This window comes from Pinus tabuliformis, chromosome 5_1 (genome assembly GCF_031772625.1).
Source record: "Pinus tabuliformis cultivar Carrire ecotype Pingquan chromosome 5_1, CPIR1, whole genome shotgun sequence".
Classification (NCBI taxonomy): domain Eukaryota; kingdom Viridiplantae; phylum Streptophyta; class Pinopsida; order Pinales; family Pinaceae; genus Pinus; species Pinus tabuliformis.
In genome coordinates this window covers 894,862,070-894,887,834 of record NC_142305.1, presented here as the reverse complement: position 1 = coordinate 894,887,834, position 25,765 = coordinate 894,862,070, and the positions used below count along the sequence as shown (strand labels likewise).

Genomic DNA, 25,765 nt, shown 5'->3' with positions numbered 1-25,765 from the left:
GATTCCACGTCTATGAAGAGTAAAGAAAAATTGGTACTTTTGTGATTTTTGTTTTCTTTTGATTTATAATTGGAATCTCATCTTATGCTTTAGTGCTTATACTTATGGTTAATTGATTGAGATATTGTCATTCTTAATATATTTCTATCTGTTGATTATAAGTTTATGAGAAAAAAAATTATGTGTGAATGTTTTATCATTTTAATTTAATTAACTATTTAATTGATTTTTTTTATTAAGGATATAAATTTTAAATATATATTTTAAGTTATATGTTATCTTTCTTTTTCACATATAAATATAAGCACTCGGGCTGCTAATATATATTATAGTTTAGTTTATATTTTCATTTACTATTTTCATTAAACATTATCAATACATTCTCATTTCTTCTTTATACCTTTCTTGTCTTCCAAGTCTCCATCCGCTAGAGCAATATTTGTACGAATAACAAGACCTAATTGAAAACCAGCTTAAACCACCAACCCAAACAGAAATGAGTCTAATTTGAGGCTTCGACCAGGTGGTCTCCTAAATGTTGATGATATAAATTTTTGCCATCAACATGTCTATGATTTAATTCATTATAGCGTGAATTGTATGTTTCTCATGTTGTTGTATGTACTTGGAATTTTTGAAAGACATCATGAAGTTGTTGTTGGAGATACTGGATCTATTCAACAACTTTGGCTACTCTATTTGATTTGCCTAAGCATTGGAGGATTTTGTTGGTTAAGATGTAGTTGGAAGAGTGATATCCGGGGGGGGCGCTAGTTAGAACCCTAAGCATGTCTAAAAAGAGCTATGGCCAATAGAGTTGTAAAGAGCTTTTTTGTAGCCATTTCAAGCATATGGAAGGCTATTATCACATGTATTTAGATGTTTGACCTTGAAGTGTAGAGGCACCCTTGTAGGTGGGTGAATATGTCTCTAGACCCTTCTACAACCTTTTCCACCTGCTTATGTTCACTAAAGGAAGCTTATGTTGTGGCTGTGGTGGTTGTAGTGACTTGTTGTTCACCTTTCGATTAAAACATCGAGAGGAAAAACTTGGCAGTATTAGACTCTTCCTTTTTGCATTGTTTTGTTGAAAATAACGAATTTCCATTTGTTGGAAGTAGTTCTGGTATCCTATAGAGTTTATCCCCCAAAGTAAGAATGATAGTACAGGGTTAAGACTCATAAACAACATAATTTTTACACATATAAGGTTGTCCTAGAAGAACATCACAAACTTCAATTGGGGCCACATCACACAATACCTCATATTTGAAGGTCTTGATTCCATATGACATATAACATTTCTGGCTGACATGGATTTCTTGTCCATGTCTCTACCAACTAATGGTGTATGGTTAGGGGTGTGGTTTTGTTGGAAGCTTAAATATCTTGATGATCTTGGTTGAGATCAGGTACTTCTAGCTCCCACTATCAACAATGATATGTAATGGGGTCCCCTTCACCCACATCTATGAATGGAAAAAGGATCCCCCACTTGAGCCTCCTATGACTCTTTTGGTTGGACATTTATGGTCATGATGGTAGCACTGAGTTCTTCATCGATGATCTACTTTCCTTTAAACTATTCTAAATTAGAATATGAGATAAAGTCTTTTTTTTCTCTTTAAGTTCAGCCAACAATGATCATTTTGAGTGCCATTCATCATTATTGTGCCAGGAGATTTTGTGGAACTCACACCACTTTCCAGTGTCGTCCTTTGACTTTCCATTACCCTTCTTTTCCTTTGACTTAGGTTGGTTATCTTGAGCTTGTATCTCCTTGTTTTGTCCCTTATTTTTTGAATTAGGGCCTCCTTTTCCAGGCTTCTGTTGCAATGGATTTGCAAACCCAGCCTCCTGCTTATTCTCTTACTTCAATTTTTGCTCTAGTTTGACACTATATCAATAAGCAACTCCCGATGAGGAGATTTCAAGGAAATACATTTCCATTTAGATGTACTTTATGTATGCAACTACAATAATTCAGAATCAGGTGCCACTTTGAGGCTCTGATACCTAGATTTGAGCACAAGGTATGGAAATTACTAGTGTACTCCAACACCATTTGGTCTCTCTTATCACAAATTTGTCCATGTAGTGTAATGGTCATTGTAGTTCCCTACATAATAGAATTCCTCCTTAAGTGAATTAAGAAAAGCAACCCATGTGAGTCATGCATTGAACATCGTAGAGTCATCTTCGTTGTGTCTCTCCCAGTAACCTTTGCACCAATATTTAATAGGGGGAAGGGATTTTAGGAGTGTGAAGGTGATCTTCTCATCATCATAAAAAATTTGGACAAAGTAGTAGCCCTTCGATAGGTTTAATCATTTATCCAAATAATCTGCATATATTTTTCCTTTGAATAAGGGGATATCAAATCTAACTTGTACCATGAAGGGTATGACACCTCCAAAATTTTCATGTGTTGAAGGTGCCTTAGCCACTATTGGTAGTCGTCAAAGAATCTGGGTGAAAGTTTCCATCATCTCGTTCCTCTGTCACATTAATGCTTCCTCGAGCAACAACTTGATAGGACCTCCTGCTCCATCATTTCTCTTTTCTTCTACCTTGGGAGGTTGCTTGGGTTGGAAAGAGTGGTTGTCCTGAAGTGAAACTAGCTTTAGATTCAACTCTATATACCCTATCCTCGTTAGGGACCTACACTGAGAAACGACAAGGAGTAGAGTGCTCTAATACTATTGATCTGGGTTATCTAAGGAATTCGACCAAATATTGATAATATAAAATGTCATAAATGCATTAAAAAAGAAATAATGTCAATAAGAAAATAGTATGAAAAGAGATTATTATTTTTATTAAATGGTAAAATATGTAATCATACTACATGATTAGAAACTTGATGGATTTCACAATGGTGAAGGCCCGTATTTATATTATTTACAAGTGCCTTTTCATAGAGAGTCATGCGCTTTCAATATATTTCAAATACTATGGGTTATAAAAAACCATGGGCGAATACCATAAATCACTATGGTAACAACTAATGAATGGTCCTATATGGTAAAAGCTAATTCTGTGATTATTTTTTGTTTTGTTTTCTTCCACCTTTCAAATACCATGGGTGGATACCATGGTTTACCAAAATCATGGGCTAGAAAACCACCAAAAGTAGAAAATAATTATTGACTGTGGTGATTAATTGACATCCACCTAGATCAATGGTTGCAATAATTGTGGATCACACCACAATATGTGCCATAACTCTATTTTGTAGTTGCACCAACCTAGAAATAATGTCGATGTGGTTTTTGAAAAATGCAGCAAGAAATTCTCAATTTGATTTTTCCTTGATTAAATTGAGAAAATTTTAATTTCCACATCAACAGAAAACTCAAATGATGTTAACTTGTGTGACATGGCTTATGTCACCCAGTTTACTCAGTAAATTCAAGTTGGAGGATTTAGAGTTCGATTTTGCATGCGTGATTGCTAAGTTGTAGCAATCAAGGTCAGTTATCTCAGCTTGTTTCCAGTTAAACTAGTTCCAACTTTTTGGAGGAACTAGTAGAAGTTCGGTTAAGAAGTGGTACTTCAGTCAAACTCAATGATCATCCAGTTCACCGATCAATCAACCAAAAATATCTAGTGCATGTAGGGAATTCTAGTTATCCAGTTGAGGTGGAGATTCCAAGGCAGTGTAACATCAGTTGTAGAGTAGTATTGAGTGTACAGGTGTTAAATACAGTCATATGATTAGCCTAATGAGTTCTTAATTCAATTAGAGGAATTTCCTTAATAATAGGGGCCAATTCCTCGAGGAACAACGTAAGGAAATATGAGCTCAAGCCAAGGAAAAATTTGACTAAGTCTAGGTCATAGGACTCTAGTGAGTAGAGAGATAGGTTGTGCACTTGCAGGATGAGCTCAATTGAGAAAATAAATTTTAATACATCTCTATTCATTTGATTAATGCAAGCAGAAATTGGGGTTTTAAGCATATCTTTTTCCCCGAATAAAAAAAAACTTGTTGCTTGTGTGTTATTTATTCTTGTATGTCTGAGATTTTTGTTCTAAATTGTAAATCATTGTAGAGCAATAGAGTAGGTTTGTGTCTTGTGATTTGGATTAAAACTTCATGAGTATTTGAAAGTCTACAACCTAATTTCTACATGGTATCAAAGATGGATTCACATTACAGAAGGAAATTTGAAGTTGTTTCTTAGAGGTTTGAATTTGAAGATCAGTGTAGCAAGATTTATTTAGAGCTGAGAAGATGACCTTCAATGTACTAAGGCTAGAGTGCCTTGGAAGAAACCTCTAATTTTGTTGCATGGAAGGATCACATGGAGGTGGTATTGGATGACAATGTATTGTTGGAATACATCAAGTCAAATGTTGCAAAACCACAAGCATTTGATGCCCAAAATTCTTGCACAATGGAAGAAAAATGTAGCCAAGGAGAGGAGAATAAGCTTGGAGGGAGTACAGGATCATATTGCCTCAAATATCCATGGAAAATAAACTTCATTCGTGCAGTGGAAAGAACTGACATAATTGTTTGAGAATAGTAGTGTCCATAGGCAGCTGGTGCTCAAGGATAAACTTCGAAGTATCAAGATGCTGAAGAATGACACAATTCTATAGTATCTGAGAAAGTTTACATAGTATCATGATGAACTTGGTGGGGTTAGTTTTAATGTCCCTGAAGAAAAATTGGTAATCCTAGCCCTTCTGGGCCTTCCCAAGAGCTGGCATAGCTCTCAATATTCGGTGAATGGGAGGGAGAAAATACCGAATTTGGAGCGCTTATGGTCTGATTTGGTATAGGAGGACATAAGCCGGAATACTAGAGATGAGACTTCATCCAAGGGAGAGGATGAAGAAAAATTTGCATTAGCTGGAAAGGAAAAGAATGGAAAAGGAAGAAATCCCAATCCAAACCAGAATCCATTCAAGGGGACAAGAAGAAAGATTTGTAAAAAATTAAATGCTTCCATTGTCATGAATTCAGGCATTATGCCACGAAGTGTCCACACAAGAAGGAAAGCAAGAATACCTAAGGAGGAGCAACATGTGAAGCTTTGGATTCATAGTTCAAGCTTGAATTTTCCCTCATTGCATGCATTCCAAACATAGTGATGGGGAACGTGTGGTACTTGGAATCAGGTGCATCGTTCTGCATGACGGGGAATAAAGAATTTTTCAATGACCTAGAAGAAAAAGAATGCATATGCACATCAAGATGGGGGACGAATGAAGGTATAGCGCGGTCGTGATTGGTACAGTCACCTTTCAGAGGGAGTCAGGCTCCCCACTCAGGCTCAAGGATGTCATGTTAGTTTAGGGACTAAATAAAAATCTCATCTCTGTTGTCGTTTTGGAATACCATGTTTATGATGTGATCTTCAATAAAGGAAAGGAATTATTGAGACACATAGCCACGAGATAGGTGAAGTAGATTGGGGTTCGTGTGAAGAACATGTACAAGTGAGATTTGGAGGATTGTGTTGCATTGAGCATAAAGGTAGAGAAGGTGTAGAGCCGCGATGTCAATGAACTTTGGCATAAAATACTTGGGCATTTGAATCATGGTGCTTTGAAGATCATGCAATAGATAACCACATGCCTCCCCAAAGGAGAACTTAAGCAAAAATATGTAAGTACAAAAAATCCAAATTCCATGATTGGGACACAAAGAACATGTAGTCCTAGAAAGGATCCACTCTGATGTCTGTGGACCTTTCTTGACAACCTCCACTACCAGGCACAAATATTTTGTCATTTTTATTGATGACTTATTACAGAAGTGCTGGGTATTCTTCATGCGGAAGAAAGATGAGACATTCTCCAAGTTCGTAGAATACAAGGCACTGGTTGAGAAAGAAGTAGGCAAGAAGGTGAAGGCTCTCAAGAGCGATAATGGAGTTTAGTATGTGTCGAATGATTTTTTTTTTTTTTTGCAAAAGAAGGCATTCAACGAGAGTTGACAGCACCCCACAACAAAATGGGGTGGTTGAGAGGAAGAACCGTAACACTGTGGGCGCAACGAGGGCGATGTTTCATTATCAAGGCATACATATGCATTTGTGGGTTGAGGCATGCAACACAACAGTCTATTTGCAGAACCAAAGTCCTCAGCAGATTTTGGGCATGATTACATCAGAGGAGGCTTTCTCGGGGAGAAAGTTGAATGTACCGCACTTAAGGATTTTTGGAGCCTTTTTTGATTGCCATGTCTCCAAAGAATCAAGGAAGAATCTAGAGCTAACAACAAAATTGGGGGTATTTGTGGGTTACACAGAAACTCCCCACAACTATCATGTGTACTTTTCATCCCTTAAAATCACAGTTGTGTGAAGGGATGTAAATTTGATGAAGATGAAGCGATGCGGTGCTCTCTTGAGAGGAGGCTTTAGATCCCACTAGAGGAGGAGATTTTAGACCCAAAGGAAGAGCCTCAGGAGGTTGTGGAGAAGCCATAAATTGAGGAGCAAAGAGTGGAGATAGCCACTCAAGCATAATCATCTAGAGAAGGCAGGAAAAGGACCAGGGAAGCTAAGAGACTTTTGTAAGATGCCAGGGTGAATCTGGGTGCTCCCTCAAATCATTGTAGACAGATAAGGTCACCACATCGTACACTAGCTACATGGCTCTAATAATTGAGCTTGTAGAGACTGAGCCGTCCTCTTTTGAGGAAACAATAAAACAACTTGTATGGGTCAATGCAATGGTGGAGGAATACGAATCCATTGTAAAAAATATTATTTGGGAAGTGGTCCCATGATCGAGACTTATGAAGGAACACAACAAAATACAAATATACACATAAACACAAAGAAGCAATAGAAATAAAAATCCATTTCATTAGTATCAAAGAACTGAAATATGCTTACATACAGAATGGAAATAAACTAGCTCGGGCGATGGTAACTTATCTCTAAGAAGAGATGTGGTGGCTACATGCCTCTAAATTTTGTTACAATGAGGCTCAAGGGTGTTTTTATTATTGAAAAACAAGGGAAAACCATAAAAAACCAAAACCCTAATCGTAGGAGATGAAACGCCAATAATTTGTGGGCCCTGTTGGGGTTAGTTGGGAAGCCAACTTCCTAGGGTCATAACTTGGTCATACAATGATCTGAAATGAGGGTTTAACAACTTGTTATGCTTACAAGAACCTCCCATTCCAAAGCTTACGAATAAATGATCTAGCTTATGTTGACAATTGCAGAATTAAGTACTTGAAACAAGTGTATGTCTTTATTTGTTTTTATTGTTTAATTGATTTAAGTTGATTTTTTTATGCTGATATTAAACACACATAACAGCCATATAATGCAGCAAATAAACATCAACACATAACAGAAAATTTAATCTAGGATTTCTCCCAAATATCGTGGGCTACGTCTCCTTGAGCTTTTGTCATCTTGACTTGGCTCTTTGGGACTATGACAAAGTTTCTTTTACAAGTTCCACACTTAACTCCAAAGGTTACTGAACTTAACCAATGGGCTTAGAAAACCATCCATATCCCTGTCATGGCTGTCATCGTTCTACAAATAGATCTAAGGTCCCTTAGACTTGATTCCTTCAATCGGTGCACTGAGCTTCCCTGAGCTTCTTGATGGCACTAACTCCTTCAGAATTCTTCAGCTGCCACTGAAACCTCTTCTACTGTCTCCAACACGTATCAGGCATCAACAATAGGCTGATCATTTTCTCAAAATGAGCACTGCATGCCTAATCTAGGCCTTCCTTCATGGTTGGCACTGGACTGCCTCAAACTTCCTTGTAGCATCTCGGCCTTTAGAAGTCTCCAGATGCTTCTGTAAACCCTTGAAATAGATTCACAAGGCTCATTACAGTGAGTAATGGTTGTTGGTTCACTGAGAAAGAGTACTGGTAGCTCCTGCAACTACCTCCAACCCCTGGTGGCCCTGAGCTCCCAAAATCTCCCTGGATGAAAATCTCCTTGAAGATGGCTTCTTCAGCTTCTTTGGATTGTTCCATCAGCTTCAGAAGGCTTCAATTAGCCTAGCTAGCCTCTTGTTTCACTCTCTTAGGTCAAAAACTGCTTCTAGAGTGCCTTTGAGCAGTTTCCCCTAGAGATCCTCCACTAATTTTGGTTAACTGCACTTAACTATAGTTAATATGGCAAAATCTGCCTTTTTTAGCGCTCTTCCAAACTAACCATCGAAGCTGGCGGTTACCGTAACCATCTGGCGCGCATGCGACGGGTTTCAACTGGTGGTTAGGGGATAAGACCGTTAAGGCTGGCGGTTTGTTAGCAAACGGTTAACTCACGACATATGAACAACTGTTATGGGGACCGCTGGTGGGTAAGACTGCTGGCGGTCCTAACCCCCAAATCTGTAATAGTTAAAACATAAATATAACATTTGCCCCTTACCTGTTAAGAAACAATGTAGAGCGGAGTTGGTAGTGCGTTGGTTTGTCTTGCCGGAGGTCACGGGTTCAATTCCGTTGGACCCCAACAAAATTTTACCATACCATTCCAGGGCCATGTGGTGGCCTTTGGGCTTGCCACGTGTCAGCACCTGATTGGTCATCCAAAAGGAATATTTCAAAGAATATTCCTTGGAATATTCTTTTTTAAAATATTTCCCAAAAATCAATTTATTCTTGGAAATAGCAGTTTACTGAACTTTTTCAAATTGCGATAACTCCTTCATATGGTGTCGGTTTTCGAACCATTCATGGCGCCGGAATCAAGAAGATGAGATCTACCCGGTCACTCAGGTTCAACACTCTTTAGAACACTTTAAAATTTGAGCTATCATTAGAGTCTTGGATCAATATTTGATCATACGATCTCCATTTGGTGTGTACAATACCTCGTTGGAAATATCTCTCTTAGAACTATAGGATTTGTAGCAAGCCCTTACCTACAACTATGAGCCTACTGTGGACCTCAAAAAAACATCGTTTAGGGGGTCAAAAAAACTCAGGAAGTTTAGGACACAAAAAACTGCTAAAAATAGTAAATGTTGATGAACACTTGACTAAAATGAGAGGGGGGGTGAATCAATTTAGCATACTCATGGAAAGTAATATTCTTTTCTTCAAACTCATTAATTGAGACATTACATGAGAAGCTTAACAAATAATGACTAGCATATTGAATATGTGAACAACAAGTAATAATCAAACCAAACCATCACATAAACACATAATAACAACACCTATTAACACCAAATATATGTGGAAACCCATAAAGGGAGAAAACCATAGTTTTATTGTTGTTGTGATGCAAAGGAAAGCTCCTACTCCTTATTGCATCTGATTTTCTGTAGGCCCCAACCTACAAGAGGTTGTTACCTCAATTTTCTGCAAGCTGCAACATGCAAGGAAGCTCCAACTCCCATATGATTTCTATAGGCTACAACCCACAAGAGGCTCCTACCTCAACCAGCTCCAACTGGATATTTATCAAGCTTCAACTTGAAATGAGACTACCATCCCCTTATGCAAACACGAAATAAAAATGTGCTGGTTTACTTGGTCATAAACTTTGCATATCTCCATATTCATTTCTACATCTTCTTCCCTTCAAATATGCTTCACATTAGCTTCATAAGTGCCAGGTAACTAATTCATAATACTTCAATCAGCTCACACACATTTGTCCATTCTCTAACTTACTTTTTTTCCTTCCAAATTCACATCTTTTATAAAGATTGTTTTCCGACTGTTTGTATTCCACATAGCAATATGAAGTGAATAGGCTTGACTATTTTCCTTCTACTTCATTTGTTTCCAAACTTTTCATGTCTTGAATATTTAGAGAAAAAATGAATAATCCATCCAATATTAATTTCAGCCACATGTAATGATTAAATGCATTAAACTAATGCCAACATCAAATAACAATATTTGTCCTTAATGCATCACAACAATCTTTGCAACATTTTTGCCTTTACCTTAGAGTCTTGCCTTTGCATTACAACAATTAAGTTTAATCAACATTTTCACATCATACATTCTTCAATATAGAAATCTCTACAACATTATCAAAACATTTTAATGTATCACAACTCCTCCTCCTTCTTCTGCTCCTTTGCCTTCTTTTGTTGCTTGTTGCTCCTTGTATTGTTGTTGATCCTTGCCTTGCTCCTGCTCCTTGCATTGTTGCTACTTTGCTGCTTTTTTCTCTTTGTATTGTTGTTTCTCCTTTGCTTGTTGTTCCTTGTGCTTGCTACTCCTTTGTTTGTTGATTTGCAGCTATAATAACATATGTCTTACTCTGCTTATTTAGCGTGGATCGCAACCATGCATGCTTGTTGTTGCACCTTTCCTGTTGCTCCTCCTGCATCCCTTGCTGCTCCTTGTGCTGCTTCTTTGCTTGTTGCTCATTTTCCATCAATGACAATATTGCCAACAATATCCCCCTTTGGCATTGATGGCAACACATTTGTCCTCCCCCTTCATTCCTCTGATTACCTAGCCACCAAAGGAAATTTCAACTCAAAAATAGCTACCTAAGAAAAAATTAAGAAAATAATAAAATAATGGCATGTAGACAATTTTTTAATATATCATTTTTATTATTTTACTTTTATCAAAATTACGCAAATAAATGTGACGTTTATCAAAATAACCATATATATAATTTATCTTTAAATTAATTTGTTAGCACAAGATTTAATAAAATTTAAATTACCCAAATTTAAATTTAAAATAATAATAATAATAATAATTTAAATTACTTACACATCATTATATATGTGTGTGTGTATATATATATAAATAAAATTTAAATTAAAAAATGAATTTAAAACTTAAATTTAAATTAACCAAATAAATACACTTTTATTAAAATAACTAACTATATATATATCTATATATATATCTATATATATATAAATTTAGATTAGCTACATGTCATTAAAAATATTATTGATACTATAACTTTTATAGAATACGATATTAAGCTTATTTTTAATATTTAATGTAGTTTTGTGTCACCTGGGCACCATTCACGATTAAGATTAGTAAATTATATTATTAAAAAAATTTCCAGTGCCTAGTCACACCTGTATCTCTTTTGAATTTTAATGAATTTTGATTGGCTTAGACATTATGACATGGAAATTCAATGTTAACATTTTAAAATAAAATTTCCTGTAATAGGCTTTGACATCAATGGCAAGGGGGTTACAAATGTCTTGTAGCCAAAAAAAAAATCCTCAGTGTAGTGTAGTTGTCATCATGTTTTATAACCTGCAATATATTGTTCTGCATGATTGAATAAATGCTACTCCAAATGGCTTATTAGGGCTCCTTCATATTGAATAAATGTTGCTCCAAAGTTAACCCTACTCTATATGACATATAAACATTGTAAGAGCGATGCAAAATATTATTGTGAGAACACTCTGAAAGCAAGAATACTGTTGAGAGAACACTTTGTAAGGAAAATATGGTATGATTACAATTTATGACTGTATATTTGTTAATACTCCCTAAGATTCAGTTGTGAGCCAGTATATAACAAAAGCTTCTTCAATATTTCAACATTGCAGTGTAGACCATATCAAAGCTCCTCCAAGATGAAATAAGCTTCTTCAATGTTGTACCAAGGCAATGTATGAAATGAAAATAAATGTTGCTTCCAATTAATTGCATCCATGTCAATTATATGTTGCTTCATATTATAGTGCTGCTCCACTATAATGTTGCTAAAAGCACATTTAATGCTCAGAAATCCAATGCACATTCAACGCCCATAAAGTTAAAGTCTGGTATAACGACTGCTCTCCATAATACAAAGGACATAATGCTTGATATTAAGGAATGTTGGTATTGCATAGCTGGTATGCCATCTGTCATGATCATTTTTTATTCTTGCATTGAACTCATAAAACTTGCAAAGTGAATATTTAGGTCTTTGTGCTCTTCGTTGTAGCATAAAAATTATGCGTTGCATGGCATTTTTGATCATCAATGCCAGCTCTCAAGGGATGTGAATATACACCTTCAAATTTCGATAAATTAACCTGTCATCACTGGATTAATAACAACCAAAAAAAATGCCCATTCTTACAAATATGATATGATATCTTCTTGGTTTAGCAAGCCTTCCTGTATTTTTACTGCTACATCCCAGCATGAAATCATAATATCCCCTTTATATGAATGATTATTGATATCATAATATCCCCTTTATATCCCCTTTATATGAATGATTATTGATACCCAGACTAATAGCCTTCGAAACCATGAAATTTTGTGTATAACTCAAGATAAAAAAAATGCATCCAACTTTTGACAATACCACAACTAGTATATTTTACCAAACGTAATGGGACACTGGAGGAGCCATAAAGAGGTCGACAAAGTCTTTCAAGCTAGTTTGGTTTTATATATGCATGATGAACATGAGGAAGTAAATAATCTTCACAAATGCAGGCTTTACAAAGAGTCGAAAACACATAGTGACAGCAACCAACAGTTTCATCGCACATTCTTATTCACTGTGGTCAAACTAAACCCTTCGATAGCAGCCTTGATATATTAAATGCATACAACATATATCAGTCGGATTTGCTCGATGGAAACCACTGTGAAAAATGTGAATGGTTGTCCTCAACATGAAAGTGAATGTCACTTAATCCATTTTTCAACTTCAATGTAATTTTTTATTTTCCCATCCAACATTGTTGAAGATATTAATACCAAAAACAAGCCATAGTCTGCTTCTCATCCTTTTGATATCTTGACGCGGAGAGATATTGTACATAAAAGAATTGTTGCAAAGAGCCCTTCAGTTTTAATAATGTACAAGGATCGAATCTCAGAGCACATTTTTGGTTATGCAAGCTACTGAATATATATATACCAGTCACAACAAATCTCTGTTGATTATAGCAAGCCACAAAATATACATCAAGCCTTTATACAAAGAGTAATCACCATATAATAAATACATTGTAATGTTTTCAACCTATGTTACCCTTAGCAAGCCACAGTGAATGAATTCGAACTACACAGATGAACAACATAAAATAACCATATATGATCACAGAGAAAAAGGGAGTGAGCCCCAGGGCAAGATCAATCCATAAAAAAATATAGTGCGAGTCACAAAAATAGCAAATAACAGTGTGTAATGTGAGCCAATGAATCATTGTCGAGTTTATTGATGTGTAGATCCAAGTCACGGGATAAGGGTATGAGCTATATGTAATATACGAACCATATAATACATTGTAATCTTGTCGAGTCAAATACCATGGATACAACTTCGCATCATACCTTGGGAGATAATCATTTAGCCATCAAGGATAAGCTTTGGATAATTGTGCAACAGTCTCTTGGATCAAAGTAACTCACATTGTAGATGAGAATTCATATTTTTGTTGAATGTATCCCGGAAGAAAAGGTATTTCAGATCTCTATCAGATTATTATTAGCTATAGATCAATTACTTTCATTACCGTTATAGCTTGTATTATTGTTACTGTAGTGTCAAGGAGATATGAATCACAGAGATAATTGACATTATAGTTGTGCCAAGGAATCATATTACTGCTAGAGGACCAACAAACTACAAGGTTTTTCATACAAATACATCTATATATTATCTCCGAGCACATTAATTAAGCCTATGAAAATTAATATTACATGTCAAAACTAAGTTCAAAAAAGTTCTAACATATTTCCAAATTCAAACCATCTTTCAAGTGACAAGAGGCTGTCATCCAGTTTGCAGTACACTTTAACGCCTTCCTCCCATTTGATGAATCATGGCATCAATCTCATCCCCATATTCCATTTCAAGTTCTTTAGGGGTTTGATCCCCTCGTAAATTCCTCCCATCAAATAGAAAAACTATGGAGATAAAATCAACGGATTGCCTATCACAGTAAACATTCATTAACTTCCTCAGTTGAGTACTACGTTTGATCTTGCAGAATACTTCATTTCCATCCTGGCCCTTGAACTTGAGATTAATGCAGGCACCCTGGTCCATGGGCTTCTTCTCTTCCTCCACGCTCACCGCACCACCACCTGGGTTTCCGCCATTGTCAACGCCAGACATGGTTGATTCTTCTGCTATCGAAATTTTTGTAGAAAAGGATTGAAATTCACTCAGAGTCACTAAAACCGGTGGTTGGGATTCAAGTTCGTATGTCCATTTACCTATGATATATAATGCCACCATCTATGTGTAACGGATTCCCCTGGCCTTCAATTATAATGGATACCTTAGTATAATGTTGTCAATCATAATATAATGTTGCCTCATAGCTGGAAATCATGCAACACTACCAGAAGTTGTCCCAAAAGTTGTGCGAGGTGCTAGAAAATAATAATAACACTAATATATATAATGTAACATCCACTACCACCATATGGTCCCTGCAGTGTATGACGAGGTATCCAATTTCTGAGAATGTCATATTATGCAAATATGTAACTGAGACAAAAAAACCTATCTGTTAAGAATAATATCAGGCATGTCGCTGGGAAATAATGCATTGGCTCTCTAGGTGGCACTGGCTATGTAGCTGTTCTGAATATGTTGAATTTGCCAATAATTGAATGCTACCAATGCCAACAAGATCGGTGCATTAACATATTCTATTCCACAATGCATCAATAATTTATTGTCCAAATATATATCAATGCCATCATATCATTGAGTGCTTCTCTATCGACTTTGTCACATGCCCATTACACAATTAAATATCCTCTGAATCATAGACCTCTGCACCAATCCCTATCATTTCTCTGTCTTTGCATGTCATTAATATAATGCATCTTCAATGAATTTGGGTAAATATCTTGTTTACAAAACAAGACGTCGAGAGAGTCACTTAACCAGTGTGGTTATGGTCAGGGGTTTTGGGATGGCCTGTTTTATGCTCAGTTTAAGAGAAGCGTTAAAGCCAATGGTATGATCTGCTATTCATGGAAATGAGCATGTTCAACACTGCCCCAAATTATCAATGCCATCATAATACTGGTAACACCACTATAATCATGAATTCATCCACGTTGTACCATGTATTGGTCAATATTAATGTTGCTCCAATTTGGTTGCATTGTAAGAATTCTACTAGCTGGAACCAATAATATATATATCCATCTGTAATACCAAGCAAAATAATACCAATCATATATATCCACCTATCTCCATAATGGTAATATATCAACACTGCGGTAATATATCAACACTGCTTTTGATCTTAAGGGGACATCCCATTGTAATGTTACACCAACACTAATAAATAATGATAAACATCATAACTTGCTCAAAAATATAACATTAATGATGTTTTGTAATAATAGTAACGTTGTTCTCAAGCAAGCACAATACTTCAAAACAAGAGAAATTTAGCCTCTTTCCTCAAGGAACCTCATCCCCAACAAGATAATGGTTTATCCCACACATTATCTCTCTCATTGCTCATTATCTCTCCTTCCACTAATGGAATAAGCTTTCATTTATTCATCTTTATGTGAGAGCTTCCCATATAATCCATTCAAATGCACTTATCCTTAACGAAAAAAATTGTTCATGAAACTCTCAAGCTTTGGGTTCCAAATTGAATAGCCAAGGTTTTCAAATAAGGCTTGCTTTCAACATTAGAAAGTGCCCATACACACTATTATCACAACACGTAAGTTCTATTTTGGACTAAATGTGTAGAAGGCCAACCAAACTATCACGATTTAACTTAGCATGAAATCACTTTTAATTTCTAATTCAATCTATTTAATGGTTTGGAGCTATTACAATGTTGGGTGCTCCATCAACGCTCCTTATATAACGCTTTGTTATAATATGCATGAATTCTTTGTTACACTTGGAATGTTGCGTTAATGCTTAGAATGCTTCTTGTAGAATGTTGCTTGCAATTTTAGCTCAATGTTTCCGTGTAGTATTACTATTAGAATCAATGTTCTCAAAACGATGCTACCAATACAATATCAACCCCTTTTAAAGTGGTTAATGAAAACAATCACCTTCTCTTCTTCTCGGTGGAAATGCTCCAATATCATTGTTACCCTATGTTGTGAAATTTTCATTGAATGACTGAGGTCATGCTATGAGTTTTTTTTTCGATTTCAGTTGTCCAATAATTTCGATTTCGAATGTGAAATATATCTTTTCATTTGTCACGGTGTCATGGTTTCAATATGCCACTCCCCATGTGATTGGTAATATCATATCTGAACAACGTTGATTTCATTGTTCCCTCTGTGTATGTGTGTGTATATATATATTTGTTTACTTCACGATCCCCATGTCAATGTGCTTTCATTTGTAAATGGCCATATATAGTGTCTGTGAGTTTTCCTATGCCCAAAATTTATTTGCACGGAAAGGACTTAAATTGCCACTTTGTATGGATTTCAACAAAATCCTCTTGCTCCATAAAGTAGTCCAGCTCTTGATAAGAGTAATCCCTGTAGACAAGTGCATATCTTGGAGTAGAAATGACAATTTTATCTTCTACGATCATGGGGAAGGCGTTGGGGTCCAAGCTCATTCACAAGGAAAGGATTTTGAAGAGTGACATAAGAGTGTCTTTGTCCTTTTATTTTGGGAACATTTTAACTTTTTTGTTGAGTTATATTGTGCCAATGGTTCTGATCTGTTTCTTTTTGGATCTAGAGTTCATGTTCATTATAGTTTTCATTTTACTCTTTTGAATCTGATGTTCATATGATTGAAGACACTCTGAATTACATAATTTATTCTCAAGATACTATTGAGCGCTTCTCTCCCCCTGAGATGTTTCACTTTTCAATACTATTGATCTTATAACACTAAAAATAATAATATTCTTCTTTTCTTTCATGAGAAACTCCTCCTGAAACTAGGTTGAATTCAATTTTTCATTGAAGTTAAACACTGCTCTCTTTTCTTCCACTTCCACACTTTAATTATTTGTTTTCGATTTTCTGCATTTCCTTTTGTCTCAGTGTCCACCTTATGGTTGGGCCTTTTTAGGGTATAGTGCATCTTGCAGTCTTTGGCTTTGTGTCCAGGATTTCTACATAGATAGCACCTTATATGGCCGAGAAAAGGAACAAATGATGTGTGTTTTCTTGAGGCATTTATATTTCTCTTTACATCCTTTTTGCATTCAATAGCTCTATGTCCAAATTCATTGCATAGATAACAGTAACCATAGAAAGAGTTTATGTACCTGGTGGCTGATGTTCTCCTTTGATTGTTTGTTTGAGGATATCTTCTTGCTTGTTGTAAGTTATGTTGATTAGTCTTGACTTTCTTTCTCTTACATTTTGCTGCTACATGTCCAAGTCCATGGCAAGAAAAACACTTGATATATTTTCCAGGAAAAAAGAATCTCCTTTGAGATCTTCTGAATTTGTTCAACTCATCTCTAGGAGGAAATGACCTTTTTGCAAAAATCATTTTCTGCGACTCACTCTTTGGCTCTTGTTGTTGCTGCTTGGTTTTGTTTGCCTCTTTGTTATTTACTCTGCTTGTACCTTCCTCTAGTGGTCTTTTCAGGGCTGCTTCATTATCCTCTATGGATTCCTTTGAGCTATTTCTCTTTTCTTCTGAGTCCTTCATGAATGTTATCTCCTCTCCTAGCTGCTTACAGAACTTGTTCTTTTCATCTAACTCTCTTCTAGATGAATCAACCTCATAATCTAATCTTTTACATTGTAGGTCTCTCTCCTTGAATTTACTATACATCACCTCTTCTAGTCTCCTTTATTCTTCAAGTTGTGTCCTCAGGCTGACAATTTCCTCCTTGTACTCATGTTCTCTTTCATCACATATTTACAACAGTTTTTTATAGTCTTTTCTCCCATTCTTCAATATTTCATGTTTCAGCCAAGGCTATATCAAGTTTGGTTTGTTATTTAGCTATCTTTCCTTCACAAGAATTAGGTGCATAATAGGTATCATTTAATTGAACATTTTCCTTTTGGCAAGCCTTTTTCTTCCTGCTCTTTCTCTTTTCATTTTCTGCACTGTTGCTACTAATCTCTCCTTCATGCATGAGCTCCAATCTTTCCCAAATTTCTTTTGCAGAATTTAGGTCTATTATTGTATCAAGATCCTTATTATGAAGATTTTTATATATAACACATTTTTCCTTAGCATTCCATTGTTTTTCTTGCACAGAGGGAGAGTCTTTACAGTAACCTTCACATACAAGCTTCCATACACCAGGTCCATAAGCTATCAATTCGGTTTTAACCTTATCTCTCCACTCATGAAAGTTTGATGCACTCAACACAGGTACACTTTGATAGTCCATGACTCAACCAGATCTACCTTCGATTTGTTAGACTTACATTGAAGGCACTTGGCTCTGATACTAATTAATGAACACTTGACTAACCTGCAGGGGCGGGGGGGGTTGAATCAGTTTAGAATACACATGAACAATAATATTCTTTTCTTCAAACTCATTAATTGAAACATTACATGAGTAGCTTAGAAAATAATGACCAACATATTGAATATGTGAATAGCAAGTAATAAGAAAACCAAACCATCACATAAACACATAATAACAACACAACATGACACCAGATATATGTGGAAACCCATAAAGGGAGAAAACCATGGTTTTATTATTGTTGTGATGCAAAGAAAAGCTCCTACTCCTTATTACATCTGATTTTCTATAGGCCCCAACCTATGGGAGGTTGCTACCTCAATTTTCTGCAAGCTGCAACATGCAATGAAGCTCCAACTCCCATATTATTTTTTTAAGCTACAACCCACAAGAGGCTCCTACCTCAACCAGCTCCAACTGGATATTTATCAAGCTTCAACTTGAAAGGAGACTACCATCCCCTTATGCAAACACGAAATAACAATGTATTGGTTTACCTGGTCATAAACTTTTCATATCTCCATCTTCATTTCTACATCTTCTTCCCTTCAAATCTGCTTCACATTAGCTTCATAAGTGCCAGGTAACTAATGCATAATAGTTCAATCAGATCCCACACATTCATCCATTCTCTAACTTACTTTCTACCTTCCAAATTCACATATTTTATAAAGATAGTTTTTTGTTTATTTGTATCCCACATAGGAATATGAAGTGAATAGGTTTGACTCTTTGCCTTCCACTTCATTCGTTTCCAAACTCTTCATATCTTGAATATTTAGAGAAAAAAATGAATAATCCATCCAATATTAATTTCGGCCACATGTAATGATTAAATTCATTAAACTAATGTCAACATCAAATAACAATATTTTTCATTAATGCATCACAACAATATTTGCAACATTTTTTTCCTTTGCCTTGGAGTATTGCCTTTGCATCATAATTATTAAGCTTACTCAACATTTTCACATCATACATTCTTCAATATAGCAATCTCTACAACATTATCAAAAAAAATTAATGTATCACAACTCCTCCTCCTTCTTCTGCTCCTTTTCCTTCTTTTGCTGCTTGTTGGTCCTTGTATTGTTGTTGCTCCTTGCCTTGCTATTGCTCCTTGTATTGTTGATGCTCCTTTGTTGCTTGTTCTTTGTGCTTGTTGCTCCTTTATTTGTTGATTTGTAGCTATAACAACATATGTCTTCCTCTGCTTATTTAGCATTGATCACAACCATTCATTCTTGTTGTTGCTCCTTGCCTATTGCTTCTCCTGCATCCCTTGTTGCTCCTTGTGATGCTCCTTTGCTTGCTACTCACTTGACATCAATGACAATATTGCCAACAATCAAGGAAACATAAGAAACCGACTGGATGTCTAGGTGGAATAGGTGGGTGGCCAACAATATCCACCTGGACCATTCCTCCCCTCTTAGGAAGCAATGGTCCCCATTGCATGCAGAGCCTCCATGAGGTGATGAAATTTGTGTTGAACCTGGTCCCTAGTGAACCACTTGCCCTGGTTAAGGAGTTGGTCTGCTTTGACAACTCAATATAGTTGGATCCTTTGCTAGCGAGTGTGCTTGATCTGTGTGTACATGATCCTATCATTTGTGGCCTGATCAATGCAACTTGGGTTGAGATTTGTTGGTGCCAGCTACTCTGCAATGTCGGATGTGTCCAACAATGAAGGAAAGTATGGTCACAACCGGTCCACATTGAATATTGGGTGCATAAAAAAGAATAGTGGAATGTTGAGCTCGAAGGAATTGTCCCCTAAAGCCTTGGTGATGGTGTACGACCCATATCAAAGCTGGCAAAGCTTGCAGCGGGGCCCAATTAGGTTCTCATTTTGTAAAAGTAACCAAACTTTGTCACCCACCTGGAACTTGTGTGGCACTTGATGTTGATCATGATGCTACTTGTACTTAGCATTGGCTCTATCCAATATGCCATGGACCTGCTAGTGGATGTGTTGAATGCGCTCAATGAAGTTGCTAGCCCTGTCAACTTCGGACTGGACATGAGCTCAATCTGTTTGAGTAGTTACAAATGTTATGATCACATCAATGGGACATAGTGGTAGGAATCCCAACCCCACCTAAAAAGGGTTGTGGCTAGTGGAGCTATGGAGCTCCAATGTAGTCATGTTGAACATAGGAGAGGATTTCATCCCATGTACATGGGTTCTTTGAGTTGTACATGCACAAAATATGGGTGATCATCTTGTTGACAACCTCTGCTTGGCCATGAATTTGGGGGTGGAAGGTCATGGACTTAGTGAGCTTGGCATCCAGCATCAAAGAAAGGCTTGAACAAAATTTACTTAGGAATTTGTTGTCCCGATTTGAGATAATGGACTATGGGATCCTAAAATGTACCCACACTTGTTCAAATAAGAGCTTAGTATTGACTTCTACTATGATACTCTTCTTGTAGGCCACCAAAATGGCCATCTTAGAGAATTTATCAATGACCATGAACATGCAGTCATTTCCATGCTTAGTAGAAGGAAGGCCCAACATGTAATCCATGGAGATGGATTCCCAGGGCTGACTAGGAGTAGGCAGAGGGGTACATAGGACTTGTTTCTTGATTGTTGGTTTGGAAATGGCACAGGTAGTGTAGGATTTGATGTACTTCCCAACATCCTGTCGAAGACTGGACATGAGCTAAATCTAATTGAATAGCTAAAAATTTTATGGCCACATCAATGGAACATAGTGGTAGGAATCCCAACCCCATATGAAAAGGGTTGTGGCTAGTGGAGATATGGAGAGCTCTATTGTGGTTGTACTGGACATAGGAAAGGCTTTCATCCCATGTGCATGGATGCTTAGAGTTGTACATGCACAAAATGTGCACGATCATCCTGTTGACGACCTCTATTGGGCCATTAATTTGTGGGTGGAAGGTCATGGACTTAGTGAGCTTGGTATCCAACATCGACCAAAGGCTTGACCAAAATATACTAAGGAATTTTCTGTCCCGATATGAGATAATGGACTGTGGGATCCCAAAATGTACCCACACTCGTTCAAAGAAGAGATTGGCAGTGGATTATACTGTGAACACACCATCATTACCAACAACCATGAACACACAATCATTACCATGCTTAGTAGAAGGAAGGCCCAACATGTAATCCATGGATATAGATTCCCAAGGCCGACTAGGAGTAGGCATAGGAGTATATAAGACTTGCTTCTTGATTGTTGGTTTGGCAATGACGCAGGCAATGCAAGATTTGATGTACTTCCCAACATCCTGTCGAAGACTGGACATGAGCCAAATATGCTTGAGTAGCTACAAATGTTATGGCCACATCAATGGGACATAGTGGCAAGAATCCCAAACCCATCTAAAAAGGGTTGTGTCCAGTGGAGCTATGGAGAGCTCTATTGTAGTTGTGCTAGACATAGTAGAGGCTTTCATCCAATGTGTGTGGATGCTTTGAGTTGTACATGTACAAAATGTGCACGATCATCCTTTTGACGACCTCTATTTGGCCATCAATTTGGGGGTGGAAGGTCGTGGAATTAGTGAGCTTGGTATCCAACATCGACCAAAGGTTTGAAAAAAAATTACTCAGGAATTTTCTAACCCGATTTGAGATAATGAACTGTGGGATCCCAAAATGTAGCCACACTCGCTCAAAGAAGAGCTTAGTAGTAGTGGCTTCTGCTGTGATAATCTTCTTGCAGGCCACCAGAATGGCCATCTTAGAGAATTTGTCAACGACCACGAACATGCAGTCATTTCCATGCTTACTAGAAGGAATGTTCGACATGTAATCCATGGAGATGGATTCCCAAGGCCGACTAGGAGTAGAAAGAGGAGTACATAAGTCTTGCTTCTTAATTATTGGTTTGGAAATGGCGCAGACAATGAAGGATTTGATTTACTTCTCAACATCCTATCGAAGATTCAACCAATAAAAATACTTCTACAGCACTACCACTATTTTCTCTACCCCGAAATGTCCAGCAACCCGACTATAATGTGCTTCCCAAATCATCTTGGCATGCTTGCTTGTAGGAACGCATAAGTGTTCCGTGTGGAATAACAATGCACCTTGGAGGTGAAAATTTGGAACTTCCTTGCCTTCCATGAGATTCTGGTAGGTGTTTCTGAATTCTATATTTCTCTTGTAAAGATGCGGCCACCCCGAAGTTTCATGTCCACAAGATTTGAGCACAATGGTCAGTGCCTTGACCGGTGGTCGGTTGAGATAGTTTGCAACATTATTGGTGTTTCCCTTTTTTTACTCTATGTTCAAACAAAACTATTGCATATATGTGGACCATTTATGATGTCGATCGTTCTACAACTTCCCTTGTGTATCTATGAACTGCAGGGGTCGGTGATCTGTTTGGATGACAATTTCATTCCCCATAATGTAATGCTTCCATTTTTGGTAGGCCTGCAAAATAGAATACATCTCTTTTTCATAAGTGGAATTCAGATTGTATCTAAAAGTTTCTCAATGTGATATGCCATCGGATTCCCCTATTGGGTAAGAACTGCACAAATTGCATAGTTAGAGCCATCTATCTCAATTTCAAATGGTTGTTGTAGGTCTGGTATGTGAGCACTAGTGTAGAGCAGAGGCGATGCTTCAACTCGAAAAACGCTTGTTGTTGGGATTTATACCAAAATAACTTTTCTATCGCTCCTCCCTTCGTGACTTGAATCAAAGGCCAAGTGATATGAGAGAATCCCAACACGAACCTATGATAGAAATTTGCACGACCCAGAAAGCTACATAGCTCTGTTAGAGTGGTTAGGGCTAGCGAATATCGAATAACTTGTATCTTGGTTGGTTCCACATGCACACCCTGCTCATTAATGATGTACCCGAGATATTGAACCTGGGTCATACAAAAAGTGCATTTCTCCACATTGGCACACAATTTGTGTTGTCACAGGGTTTGGAGGACCTGTCGGATATGGTGTATGTGCTCTTCCCAACTCCGACTGAAGATCAGGATGTAATCCAAGTACACTACCACAAACGAGTTGGTAAATGGTCGTAAGATGTTGTCCATCAGTCACATGAAGGTTGTGGGGGAATTCGTCAACCCGAAAGGCATGATCAGCCATTCGAAGAGGCCCTCGGATTTGAAGGAAATCTTCCATACATCGAAGGGTTCAATTAGTACCTGGTGGTACTTAGAATTTAAGTCAATCTTGCTAAAATATTTTCCCCCCTTGAGCTGGTCCAGAAGGTCATCAATCCATGGGATTGGATGCCCATTCCAAAGAGTGATCTTATTTAGCTCCCGATAGTTAATACAGAGTCTCCAGGTGCCATCCTTCTTCTATACCAATACGATCAAGCTTCCACAGGGTGATGAACTTGGCCTGATGTGCCATTTCTACAATAGATCCTGAATCTGCCTCTTAATTTCTTCATTCTCCATAATAGAGTGTCGATAGATCGATCTGTTGGGTAGCAGCGCGCCTGGGGTCAAATTGATGGAGTGCTTGAACTGACAATGTAGGGGTACCCTTGTGGGTGAGGTGAAGATGTCCCTGTACTCTTCCACGACCTTGTCCATTTGTTTCTGTCGTGCAGAGGAGCCCTGTCTAGAGGTTGTGGATGTGGCCACAATATTCTTCTTTCCCTAAGGACAAATCATAAGGAAGACAAATTTCTCAGTCTGGGAAATGATCTTACTACATTTCTTCACAAATATCAAAGAGATGGAGGTAGGCGGTGCTATCTCTAGTATCATATATAACTTATTTCCCAAAGAAATAATGACAGTACGAGACCTAGACTCATACACAGTATGATGCTTCTAGAAGTATGGTCAGCCTAATAATACATCAAAAACTTCAAGAGGAGCAACATCACACAATACCTCATTTGTGAAGGGCTTGATGTCGCAGGGAAGGCAACACTATTGGCTGACACGAAGACCTCGTCCTTAGTGAAGCTACTCGATGGTGTACGGTTACGGGTGTGGTGTGGTTGGTAGGACCAACCGCTTCATGGCCTCTGCTGAAATGAGGTTCTTTTGGCTCCCACTGTAGATAATGAACTGCAACGGAGAACCATTCACCCACATCTGTGAGTGGAAGAGTTGTTCCCCCTCCTCTGCATCTTCGGGCTCAACCTTTTGGATCTTGGTGGTGGTAATGGTCGCACTAGGCACTACATCAATAATAATCTTCCCTTTGTCATTCCCCTTTTCGATTTTTGACTCAGAGTCATAACATGCATCTGATTCAGAAGCCTTCAGCTCGGCCACTAGTGACTACTTGGCTCGACATTCACTTGCGTTGTGAGTGGGGCTCTTGTGGAACTCACACCATTTCCTTGTGTCCTTCCTTGTCTTCATGGTGTTTTTATCTGCTTACGGTTTTAATGGTTTGTCTTGGGTCACCCCACCTTGGCTTTGTCCTTTGTTCTGTGTTTGGTGGCACCTTTCCCTTGCTTCAAATTCACAAATCCAAAGTCTCGCTTCTTCTATTTAAATTTATGTTCAAACTTGATAGCATATCGATAGGCAGCGCCAAGTGAGGAGATGTTCAGGAACTCCATCTCATCCTCGATGTACTTTTGTATACAGCCGCGGTACTTGACTACCAAATTTCGCTAAGAATCCTTGATACTGAGCTTCGTGCGAAGTGTATGGGAAATATTTCTGAACTCTGACACATCTTGGTCCCTTCCCTAATGCAGTGTGGTCCACTTTATGTATTTTTATTCATAGCTTCCTACATGGTAATATTGTTCCTTGATGGCGTCTCAAAAATAATTCCAAGTGGGTGCGACTGAAAATATTGAGGATTCCCTCTTGTCCTTTTGTTCACAGTGGTTTTCCCACTAGTACTTGACATGTGGGGTGACTTTGAGGAGTGCAAAAGTAATATTTTCTTATTGGAAAAGTCATGAACCGAAAAAGTATCCTTCCAAGAAATTTAACTATTTATCAATGGTGTTTGCATCTATCTAGCCTTCAAATATTGGAATATCAAAGTTAACTTGTGCCTTAAAAGGAGTGGTGCCTCCAAAGTGGTTGTTGGATAAATATGCCACCTATGGGTAGTTGTCGCAGGATCTGGGCAAAGTTATCCATCATCACATTCCTCTGCCACTCAAGGGCTTCCTCAAGAAATATTTTGAAAGGATCTCCTGCCCCCTTGTCTTTATTTTCTTCCACTATGGGATGTCGTCAGCGTTTGCAAGGCTAGTCATGCAAAGGTTCAACCATTTCAAGCCCTAACTCCTTATACCCTAACCTCGTTGGGGACATGCAATGAAAAACAAAGAAAGATCAGACCGCTCTGATACCACTGATCCAGACTTATGCAGGAATGCAACAAAATACAGATATACACATAAACACAGAGACGCAACAGAAATAAAACTTCATTTCATTAATATCCAAGAACTGAAATATGCTTACATACATAATGGAAATAAACTAGCTCGA

The 25,765-nt window shown here is 37.5% G+C and overlaps 1 pseudogene; it reads right to left on the bottom strand.

Moving 5' to 3' along the window:
- Positions 1–13,702: 13,702 nt before the first annotated feature.
- LOC149167684 (small ubiquitin-related modifier 1 pseudogene) lies at positions 13,703–14,026 on the bottom strand (annotated as a pseudogene).
- Positions 14,027–25,765: the final 11,739 nt, after the last annotated feature.